At 44.1% G+C, this 12,349-nt stretch overlaps 1 protein-coding gene across 12 annotated transcripts in view; it reads right to left on the bottom strand.

The window, feature by feature from the left end:
• The window catches only part of BRF1 (BRF1 RNA polymerase III transcription initiation factor subunit), a 481,847-nt gene that overhangs the window by 373,960 nt on the left and 95,538 nt on the right, over positions 1-12,349 (bottom strand). The gene's annotated exons all lie outside the window — the stretch shown is intronic.

Raw genomic sequence — 12,349 nt, 5'->3', positions numbered from 1 at the left:
CCTATCTTCACATCAGAAATGCTCCAGCTCTTATATCGTCCTTGTGGATCTTCTGTGGACTTGCTCCAAGAGTTCTATGTCCTTTTTATGATGGAGACACCAGAACTGGACACAATAGTCAATGTTGGGTTTCACCCGCTCTTGACCTGCTGGCTATGCTCCTCTTGATGAAGCCCATGATACAGTTTGCCTTCTGGGCTGCATGAATCATAGAATCAACCAGGTTGGAAGAGACCTCCAAGATCATCCAGTCCAACCTAGCACCCAGCCCTATCCAGTCAACCAGACCATGGCACTAAGTGCCTCAGCCAGGCTTTGCTTCAACACCTCAGGAGACGGTGCCTCCACCACCTCCCTGGGCAGCCCATTCCAATGCCAATCACTCTCTCTGGCAAGATCTTCCTCCTATACCTCCCTGGGCACAACTAGAGACTGTGTCCCCTTGTTCTGTTGCTGGTTGCCTGGCAGAAGAGACCAACCCCCACCTGGCTACAGCCTCCCTTAGGGTAGTTGTAGACAGCAATGAGGTCCCCCCTGAGCCTCCTCTTCTGCAGGCTGCACACTCCCAGCTCCCTCAGGCTCTTCTCACAGGGCTGTGTTCCAGGCCCCTCACCATCTTCGTTGCCCTTCTCTGGACATGTTCCACTATCTCAACATCTCTCTTGAATTGAGGAGCCCAGAACTGGACACAGTATTCAAGGTGTGGCCTCAAGGTGCTCAACAAGCAGCCAGTTTGTGTTGAGCACTCAGTGGAAGAAGGCTCTTTCAGTAAAATTTTATGCCACTGTCATTAATTTCAACTACTACTCACATGCAGACATCCTGTGACAGATGAGATATAACAAGCATATAGAAAGTCTTTCTTCACTCACATCATTTATATGTATTTCTGCACTCCATTAAGCTTAGAAAATTAAGAGAATTATTTTAGAGGCCTACTTTAATTTCTGGTTCTTTCTTCATTAAGAGCTTCTTACAAAATTTCATATTCTCCAATCCATCAAAAGCTTAACGCTCCAGATTTAGAATGATATGACATTTGCATTCATAAAACCTAATTTGATATGAGTCCTTAGAAAGGCTAATAAACAAAAATGCCCTTCTAGAAGGATGTCTTCGGCTTAGACTTGAATCGGTACAGCTTTAAAGCTTAACTACATCAACTTTGGCCTCTTCCCTCCACTTTCTTAATGGAAAAGGATCATAGAATCATAGAATCAACCAAGTTGGAAGAGACCTCCAAGATCATCCAGTCCAACCTAGCACCCAGCCCTAGCCAGTCAACCAGACCATGGCACTAAGTGCCTCATCCAGGCTTTTCTTCAACACCTCCAGGGACGGTGACTCCACCACCTCCCTGGGCAGCCCATTCCAATGCCAATCACTCTCTCCGGCAAGATCTTCCTCCTAACATCCAGACTAGACCTCCCCCGACACAACTTGAGACTGTGTCCCCTTGTTCTATTGCTGCTTGCCTGGGAGAAGAGACTGATGCCCACCTGGTTACAACCTCCCTTCGGGTAGTTGTAGACAGCAATGAGGTCACCCCTGAGCCTCCTCTTCTCCAGGCTAAACACCCCCAGCTCCCTCAGCCTCTCCTCATAGGGTTTGTGTTCCAGGCCTTTCACCAGGTTTGTCGCCCTTCTCTGGACACATTCCAGCACCTCAACATCTTTCTTCTTGTCAGAGGGGATATTGTTTTAACAGGCACTCGGTGCCATGGTCTAGTTGACTGGCTGGGGCTGGGTGCTAGGTTGGACTGGATGATCTTGGAGGTCTCTTCCAACCTGGTTAATTCTATGAAAATATCTGCTTAACCTGATAGTTTTTACCGTATTAATTTTATATTCAGTCCATCTTTAACAGAATAAGTTTACAAACATATGCATGTGCCAATGAGTTGACATTTTGTTGATGGGGTTGTGCTAGCGTGAGCCCAGCTGGGATATTGTGGTGAGAGGAATTAGATGATAGGCTGTGAAAAGGAAACTATGGTGATGGCTACTTCATTCATAGGCTTGCTGAGATGTTTAAGAACAAGAACACAAACAGAGTCTCTCTCTGGGCTTTGGGCTGCATTTTTCTCTCTAACTTGCTGCCTGACTAATCCTTCTGCTTCCTAGTCATAGAATCATAGAATCAACCAGGTTGGAAGAGACCTCCAAGATCATCCAGTCCAACCTAGCACCCAGCCCTGTCCAATCAACTAGACCATGGCACTAAGTGCCTCATCCAGTCTTTTCTTGAAGACCCCCAGGGACGGTGACTCCACCACCTCCCTGGGCAGCTCATTCCAATGGGAAATCACTCTCTCTGTGAAGAACTTCTTCCTAATATCCAGCCTATACCTACCCTGGCACAACTTGAGACTGTGTCCCCTATCCCTCTGGCCTAATCCCCCATGCCAACTCTCCAGATTCACCCTGAATGTATGGCAAAGTCTGGGGTAAGGCAGAGGGGCAAGAGGAAGGTGGAAGGCTGGTTGAGAGCCTCTCCTAGAGACTCTGGTTTCTGGGATGGCTGTTTTGTTTCTGTATTACCTTTTTAACTTGTCTATTTATCTATCTACTTATCTATTTGTTTATGTTTATTATATACTGTAAATATCTGTCTGTACATTGTGCTAAGCTGTAAATATAAAGCTTCATTCAATTTCCAGCAGCTGAGTCTAGACTGAGTGATTTTACTTAAGTGGGAGGGGTTGGGTAACACTCAAACCATCGCAGGGTTTTCTTGGTTTGTTTTGTTGTTGGTTTGGAGTGGGGGGAGGTTAGGTGTTGCGGCGGGGGGGGGGGAAGGATGTAAGTTTGGTGTTTCTGGGGGGAGGAGGCTGTTCTCTTGGTTTGTTTGTTGGTTTTTGGAGTGGGTGGGATTTCGTTGTTGTTGTGTAGTTATTTAAAACAAACAGATTCCTTAGCAACAAGACAGCTTTCAAGATAAAATGCATGTGCTCACCCAGGCACTGCAAAAAATACCTTGATTTATACCTTCAAGTTTTTACAGGAGACCTTAAGATTCTTTAAGATGTTATCTTTTACCAACAGTTAATCTCAATTCTTGCTGCAAAATGTTTTCTATTAGTCAAAAGAGGCATTTGGAGAAGGAATGGCTTCCAACTGTTCAGTTACATCTTTACAGTGTCCTGGGCTGAAGCAAGAGCAGTGTGGCCAGCAGGGCAAGGGAGGGGATTCTACCCCTTTATTCTGCTCTCGTCAGACCCCACCTGGAGTACTGTGTGCAGTTCTGGAGCCCCTAACACAAGAGGGACATGGAACTGTTGGACCAAGTCCAGAGGAGGGCCACAAAGATGCTCAGAGGGCTGCAGCAGCTCTGCTATGAGGACAGGCTATGAGAGTTGGGACTCTTCAGCCTGGAGAAGAGAAGGATTCAAGGAAACCTTATAGTGTCCTTCCAGTGTCTGAAGGGGACCTACAGGAAGGCTGGTGAGGGACTATTGACAAGGTCTTCTAATGACAGAACAAGAAGTAATAGGTTTAAACTGGAAGAGGGGAGATTCAAACTAGATGTTAGGAAAGGGTTCTTTCCAGTGAGGGTGGTGAGACACTGGCACAGGTCGCCCAGGGAGGTTGTGGCTGCTCCCTCCTTGGAGGTGTTTAAGGCCAGGTTGGATGAGGCCTTGAGCAACCTGTTCTAGTGGGAGGTGTCCCTGCCTATGGCAGGGGGTTGGAGCTGGACGATCCTTGAGGTCCCTCCCAACCTAGACCATTCTCTGACTCTGATCTTTCTATTTGCTATACTATTTGCCCTTCACAGTATTTCTTTTGAGACACAATCTTTTCATTTCACATCTGTCAGTTACCAGCTGCTGATTTCAAAGGGGCACTTCCATAGGGACTCTTACCCTTTCATAATTTCCTCTTGCTTTCACACCACGCCTGAGGTGTTCACAGATACCAATATATTTCCACTTTTAGAAGCAACAACAAACAGCTTATTTCCAGTAACACAGGAATTCAGATATTCATCAATCTAACACATCCTAGAATTTTAATCTCTCTTTGGGAAACAAGGAATCTCCTATTCACACACTTATGTGGGGCCAGTAGGACGAGGGAGGTTACTCTTCCCCTGTACTCAACACTGATCAGGCCACCCATTGAGCCCTGTGTCCAGTTCTGGGCTCCTCAATTCAAGAGAGATGTTGAGATGCTGGAATGTATCCAGAGAAGGGCAACAAAGCTGGTGAGGGGCCTGGAACACAAACCCTATGAGGAGAGGCTGAGGGAGCTGAGGGTGTTTAGCCTGGAGAAGAGGAGGCTCAGGGGTGACCTCATTGCTCTCCACAACTACCTGAAGGGAGGCTGTAGCCAGGTGAGGGTTGGTCTCTTCTGCCAGGCAACCAGCAACAGATCAAGGGGACACAGTCTCAAGTTGTGCCAGGGGAGATCTAGGCTGGATGTTAGGAAGAAGTTCTTGCCAGAGAGAGTGATTGGCATTGGAATGGGCTGCCCAGGGAGGTGGTGGAGTCACCATCCCTGGAGGTGTTGAAGAAAAGCCTGGCTGAGGCACTTAGTGCCATGGTCTAGTTGATGGGACAGGGCTGTGTGCTAGGTTGGACTGGATGATCTTGGAGGTCTCTTCCAACCTGGCTGCATCTATGGTTTATCCAGTCAATTTACCTTCTGGATAGAGGAGGTAAAAAAAAGCTGCAATCACTGTATTAAAGTTCTTGCTTGACCAGGATTCCATGCATTTATAAATCAATACCATTGTCACTATGAGCAACTTCCAAAAAGATCTTTCTAGAGCACAGTGTGACATTCCAGAAAAACATTACAAATGGTGGCAGTGGTTAAGGCATTCAGTCTTTCAGAAAGACAAAGACCAGGCAGTTGGAGCACCATGAGAACTCGCATTGTGAGACATCCATGGCTGCTTGCCTAAATAATTAAGCAAGCATGAAAAGCAAATGAGTTTTTAAAGAGAGTGTCTGTTGCTGGGGAAAGAGGCACCTGTGGTTATTTGATTCATTATTAACATTTCTAGTATAGTAATGCCTGAAGGTCCCAACCAGGTTGTTTAAATTAACTCCATCAACACAGCAATTTGCATAGGGGCAATAAAGGCAAATGCAGTCAACATATTAATAACTTTAAATGAACAAAGAGTATTAAAAACTGAAGCAAATTAGTATAGTGTTTAAAAATACTCTATTTTGCCCTCCCCCACACAAACTAACTTCTTAGGTTTTGGATCCATGGCACAAGCAGAACATTGCATTTAACCTCAAAAGACAACACACAAAACTACAAACACACCAAACTCAGCTTGTCAGACTGCACTTCAAAAAGAATCACATCAAAATTAAGCATCTGCCTTTCATGCTACGCTGTAATGCACTGCTTTCAGTCTGGGGACTCCAAAGGGAGAGTCTACTTTTTGCTAATCAGATCTAGCTTTCTTCCTTCCAAAAGCACAGCAGTACCATAAACAATTATCATACCATCTACGCAAGAAAGTCAGACTAATTTGTGACAGGCATAGAGGAATCAGAGAGGCCAATGTTGCCCTTAGAAGAAATAAAAATGAGTGTCAAAAATAACTCACAATAAACATCCTTCTGCACAAGAAAATACTGTTACTTGACAAACAGAAGATAAAGGAGGTGAGAGTTGTGTTTTGAAGTGGAAGAGAGACCTAAGGAAGACCAGAGCAAGCAAGTACTAGTTACTGATTTTCACTTCTTATGCACCCTCTTCCCTTATTTAAAACTCTAGCACAGTCCAGGTTGGATTGCATCTCTGCAGGTCTCTAGCCCAACCACCTGCTCAAAGGAGAGTCAGCTACAAGAACAAACTAAGTAGCTCAGCACCTTGAAAACCTTTGAGGCTCCAAAACAGCTCGGAGTAGCCTGTTTCAAGTGTTTGGCTTGGCTTATGGTACATCTTTTCTTCTTACCAAAAACACCTCTTTTAAAATCATTATGCCCATTGCAGCTAATCCTCCTGCTGCATGCTTCTATAAAAGAGCCTGGCTCTGTCTAACATCTTTTCAGTAAGCATTATTTAACAGCAGGACACACCACAAGGAAAACTAAAATATATATTCCAGTAGGCTGAAACTGGAGATCAAAGCACCGCCAACACCTCTTCCCAAAGTCTTTTATAACAACATAGAATCATAGAATCAACCAGGTTGGAAGAGACCTCCAAGATCATCCAGTCCAACCTAGCACCCAGCCCTATCCAGTCAACTAGACCATGGCACTAAGTGCCTCAGCCAGGCTTTTCTTGAACACCCCCAGGGACGGTGCCTCCACCACCTCCCTGGGCAGCCCATTCCAATGCCAATCACTCTCTCTGGCAAGAACTTCTTCCTAACATCCAGCCTATACCTACCCTGGCACAACTTGAGACTGTGTCCCCTTGTTCTGTTGCTGGTTGCCTGGGAGAAGAGGCTACCCCCCACCTGGCTACAATGCCCCTTCAGGTAGTTGTAGACAGTAATAAGATCACCCCTGAGCCTCCTCTTCTCCAGGATAAACACCCCCAGCTCCCTCAACCTCTCCTAATAGGATTCGTGCTCCAGGCCCCTCACCAGCTTTGTCGCCCTTCTCTGGACATGTTCCAGCACCTCAACATTCTTCTTGAATTGAGGGGCCCAGAACTGGAAACAGCACTCAAGGTGTGGCCTGACCAGTGCTGAGTACAGGGGCAGAATAACCTCCCTTGTCCTGCTGGCCACACTGTTCCTGATGCAGGCCAGGCAAAGACCATGGCAGTGGAGAGGCTAAAAATGAAACTGAGGATGAGAATGGCAGCGTTTCATGACATTCAGATGAAAACTTTAGTCAAACAGTTTTCCAGGTGCAAGGAATGAGGTGCTCTGAAACAGATGAGCACACCTAAACTGTTCAAAACTCAGGCCAAGGCTAGACAAGCTTCGCAACTCTCCCAAACAGGCAACGCCTGGCGCTTAGATTGGACTAACAAAAAGGCAAACAAAAGCCCTGATTACAGACCTCTCCAAAGGCTGTATTTGCAAGTAAAATGCAGTAGCTGAAAATACAAGCAAGTACTTTCCCTGGCTGATGACTGATCATCCTTCCAACTCAATCAAGATGCAGCTTCACTGCTCTACACAAGGAAGGGGCTTGATCTGTAGCAGTGGTTTGGGCATCTTCAGTTCACTTCAGATAGTGCTTTAAAATCTAAACGTACCAGAGGCATACTGAAAGCAGTCCTGTGGAGAGGGACCTGGGGGTCTTGGTGGTTAACAAGTTACCCATGGCACAGCAATGTGTCCTTGTGGCCAAGAAGGCTAATGGGATCCTGGGGTGTATTAGGAGGAGTGTGTCCAGCAGATCAAGGGAGGTTCTCCTCCCCCTCTACTCTGCCTTGGTGAGACCTCATCTTGAATACTGTGTTCAGTTTTGGGCTCCCCAGTTGAAGAGGTACAGGGATCTGCTGGAGAGGGTCCAGCGAAAGGGCTACGAGGAAGATTAGGGGACTGGAGGGCATGGCTTGTGAGGAAAGGCTGAGGGACTTGGGACTTTTTAGTCTGGAAAACAGAAGACTTAGAAGGGATTTGATAAATGTTTGTAAATATCTGAGGGCTGGCCAGGAGTGGGGGGACAGGCTCTGCTCACTGCTCCCTGGGATAGGACATGGAGCAGTGGGTGCAAGTTGCAGCACAGGAGGTTCCACCTCAACACGAGGGGGAACTTCTTTACTGTAAGGGTCCCAGAGCACTGGAACAGACTCCCCAGAGGTTGTGGAGTCTCCTTCTCTGAAGCCTTTCAAGGCCTGCCTGGATGTGTTCCTCTGTGATCTGTGTTAGATAGTATTGTCCTGCTCTGGCAGGGGGGTTGGACTCGATGATCTCCTTGGGTCCCTTCCAGCCCCTAACATCCTGTAAGCCTGTGAATTTGACAATGCTTTAAACACAAAGCTTTCAAAACACAGGACATATTTCACCTGAAGAAAAACTGGGAGTTAAAAAAAGTGCCAAAGAAACTGCCTTTTCAATTCAGAATGAGAAGGCATTTTGGCTGTTTCTGAGATGACAGCAATTTTGAAGCTTCAAAAACTAATATGAAATGCAGCAGTTCTTAACTGGAATAAGACAAACTCCCACATCTCAGTCATCAGCATGAGAGGAAAACTGGTATGACTTCTTAAGGCTGCCATTAACAGTGAAAATTAGTCTACTGCTAAAGTTTTAGCAGCATAACACTCTTCTAAAAGAGTAATACACTCCAGGGATGGGATGGGGGTTGGTTTGGGTTTGGTTGGTTTTTAAATGGAGGACCAAATCCCAAAGCAATTCAATAAAGACAGGAAGTTTGTCCAAGTACAAACCAAAGCATAAGAGGCCACACTCATGATTTCCCCTTTTGTTTTAACAAAAAAAAGAAGCTAAACAGAATGAGAGATAAAACCCACAAATATGGCAAGTTACTAAAAGAATACTGATTTGCAGGTGGTAGCAGATTAAAATCTTCTTCATGTTACTCTCACTTTTAGCTGCCACCTGTCTTATCTTGTGAGCTACAGAGTGTGTTAGATGTCCCAGCACTTGCAAGACACTGGTTGAAGGTGACTGATGTGGAAGGTGCCATAAGTAAAACACAATGGCAGAGCTAATATTGTTTCAAGCTGCATGTGTGGCTAAAGGAAGCAATGGATGCCCTTTATCACAGGCTGTCAGTTATCTTTCTTTGCTGGTACCTGGGGTTACAAAGCCTTAATCTTTGGTTTGCTTTTCAATGAAGCAATACAAGAAAGGGTTCTGCCCTTTTTAATTCCACCCAAATGCACTTTAAGCCTATTTTAAGGCGTTCTGAAATTCAGTCAAGTAGCCTCTATGAAGACACTTTCTAAGGAGGTTTCATTTGGCAGCTCTCTTCAAAAAAATACTTGGGGTCAGATGGTTAGCAGCCTTGGCAGGTCACTTTACCTCCCACAGCAACTGAGCTGCATCAGGCAGAAAACTCTGAAGTAATATCTCAAAATTTACTATTCATATTTAAGCAGAAGTTTGGTGAAGGTTAACAGGCTCTCATTTTTTTAGACTTTCAGAAGTGATTTTTTTTTGTGATAGAAAACTGACATCTTTCTCATTAAAAAAAAACAAAACAAGAAAACCAAAAATCAAACCAAAACCTCACAACCAAAAATCAAACCCAAACCTCACAACCAAAAAACAAACCAAAACCTCACAATCCAAAATCAAACTGAAACCTCACATCCAAAAAACAAACCAAAACTTCACAATCCAAAATCAAACCGAAATCTCACAACCAAAAATCAAGCCAAAACCTCACAACCAAAAATCAAACAAAAACCTCACAACCAAAAAACCAACCTAAAACCTCACAGCCAAAAATCAAACCAAAACTCACAACCAAAAAACAAACCCAAAACCACACAACCAAAAATCAAAGCAAAACCTCACAACCAACAATCAAACTGAAACCTCACAACCAAAAATCAAACCAAAACCTCACAACCAAAAAACCAACCTACCTCACAGCCAAAAAACAAACCGAAACCTCACAACCAAAACAGAAACCAAAACCTCACAACCAAAAATCAAACCCAAACCTCACAACCAAAACAGAAACCAAAACCTCACAACCAAAAATCAAACCCAAACCTCACAACCAAAAATCAAACCCAAACCTCACAACCAAAAAACCAAAACCTCACAACCAAAAATCAAGCAAAAACCTCACAACCAAAACAGAAACCAAAACCTCACAACCATAAATCAAACAAAAACCTCACAACCAAAACAGAAACCAAAACCTCACAACCAAAAATCGAACTGAAACCTCACAACCAAAAATCAAACCCAAACCTCACAACCAACAATCAAACCAAAACCTCACAACCAAAAATCAAACCCAAACCTCACAACCAAAAATCAAACCAAAACCTCACAACCAAAAATCAAACCAAAACCTCACAACCCAAAAACAAACCAAAACCTCATAACCAAAACAGAAACCAAAACCTCACAACCAAAAATCAAACCAAAACCTCACAACCAAAAAAAAAACCCAAACTTCGCAACCAAAAACCAAACCAAAACCTCAACATCAAAAAACAAACCAAAACTCCACAACCAAAATACAGTTACCTGGACCAGTATGATGTATTTTGTACAGAGAAGTCTGAACACAATCAGTATTTTGGAAAGATAATAGCATTACTACTGCTAGCAGCCTTTTTTTAACTGAAATTCACAGACTAGCTTCAGGATGGGGGAACTGTCCTTAACAACAACCAAAAGGCAGTTCAAGATAATGAAGTACAATCTAATGAACTAATTGCTTTTCTTTTCTAGGCATATGATCTGTGGGTAGAATCATAGAATCAACCAGGTTGGAAGAGACCTCCAAGATCATCCAGGCCAACCTAGCACCCAGCCCTAGCCAGTCAACCAGACCATGGCACTAAGTGCCTCAGCCAGGCTTGGCTTCAACACCTCCAGGGATGGCAACTCCAGCACCCCCCTGGGCAGCCCATTCCAATGCCAATCACTCTCTCTGGCAACAACTTTCTCCTAACATCCAGCCTAGACCTCCCCCAGCACAACTTGAGACTGTGTCCCCTTGTTCTATTGCTGCTTGCCTGGCAGAAGAGACCAACCCCACCTGGCTACAGCCTCCCTTCAGGTAGTTGTAGACAGCAATAAGATCACCCCTGAGCCTCCTCTTCTCCAGGCTGCACACCCCCAGCTCCCTCAGCCTCTTCTCACAGGGCTGTGTTCCAGGCCTCTCACCAGCTTTGTTGCCCTGAAGGAATGGGCTGCCCAGGGAGGTGGTGGAGTCACCATCCCTGGAGGTGTTCAAGAAAAGAGTGGATGAGGCAGTTAGTGCCATGGTCTAGTTGACCGGATAGAACTGGGTGCTAGTTTGGACTGGATGATCTTGGAGGCCTCTTCCAACCTGGTTGATTTTATGATTCTAAGTTTTCCACTGGGCCATAAACATTTTACCACCAAGATGTTTTGGGTTTACTTTTTGTTGTTTGTTTTTTAAACAAACTCAAGAGTTGGGGAGAAAAAAAAAATCAATCAATCTAGGACCTGAAAAGTTAATTTCTACATGTTTTAAACAGAACTTTCTGGGTTGCTACAGTGAACAATAACATTTAAAGATTTCAGTTCGCTCAAATTCACTTTAAAGAAGTATAAAGTAGAGCACATTGGAAGTCTTCACACAGCTAAATGCATAAATACAGATTGTGAAACTGAAACTTTGCATCTTTACCCTCTTGCTGGGGTTCATTATTTCCCCACTACTAATCTGTTTCTGTCTGTCCCATCTCTTCAGTTTCTCCTGCTTAACCTTTTTGGTCTTCATATGCCCCATCTCAACAGCTTTTCTGTCTGGAATTTGCAGAAAGAAAAAGACAAACCATTGTGGGTTTTTTCTTTTCACTTTGTACTGATGACACAGGGGTTTTTTAAAGTCATTTACAAAGAGAATATTTCTTCTTCCTCCTCACACTCTGTGACTATTCTTTATGTTAGTGTAATCATTCTATTTCATAACAACCACCATGAAAAAAAATCACCTGTGGTTAGAAGGTGATTCTAACAATCACCTTCCACACATGAAGTATTTAGTTATAAGGAATTAAAATAATTCAGAAAAGAGAAAAGCTGCTACTTTTAAGAATTAAAGATTCATTTGATTATTGCAATTCCAGCAGACTGCTTCAAGCAATAAATAGTCTTCAGAGGGATGCCATTTACCAAGACAGCTGGGAGGACAAAAATAGATGCAACTAACCTACTCACATTGTATGTAAAACAGTTGTAACATGGGGAACGAGGGTAAGACAGCATATGTCAGAAAAGCTTTCTATTTCCACATACAAAGCAAGTACACATTTCTCTCAAAATACATATTATAAACCACCTTTTAGTAGTGCAGTAAACCTTTTGTACAGTATTGCCTAGCAAAAAAGTTAATTCTGTCTTCAACAGTTGCTGTTTTAAAAATCACAGAATCATAGAATCAGCCAGGTTGGAAGAGACCTCCAAGATCATCCAGTCCAACCTAGCACACAGCCCTAGCCAGTCAACTAGACCATGGCACTAAGTGCCTCAGCCAGGCTTTGCTTCAACACCTCCAGGGACGGTGCCTCCACCACCTCCCTGGGCAGACCATTCCAATGGCAAAAACATCTAACATCTGCCCTGTATTATTGCAGTGTCTCTGAATCTTGATGAAAGGACTATACTAAATCTCAGTGTTATTTGTGACATCCAAAAAAATATTTGCTTCACTGCATCCAGTTCTGGAGCTCTATTACAAGAAGGATGTGGAGATGCTGGAGCATGCCCAGAGAAGGGCCATGAGGATGCTCAGAGG

Source organism: Pogoniulus pusillus, chromosome 1 (assembly GCF_015220805.1).
Source record: "Pogoniulus pusillus isolate bPogPus1 chromosome 1, bPogPus1.pri, whole genome shotgun sequence".
In the NCBI taxonomy this organism is placed as follows: Eukaryota; Metazoa; Chordata; class Aves; order Piciformes; family Lybiidae; genus Pogoniulus; species Pogoniulus pusillus.
This window is presented reverse-complemented; position numbering and strand designations above follow the sequence as displayed.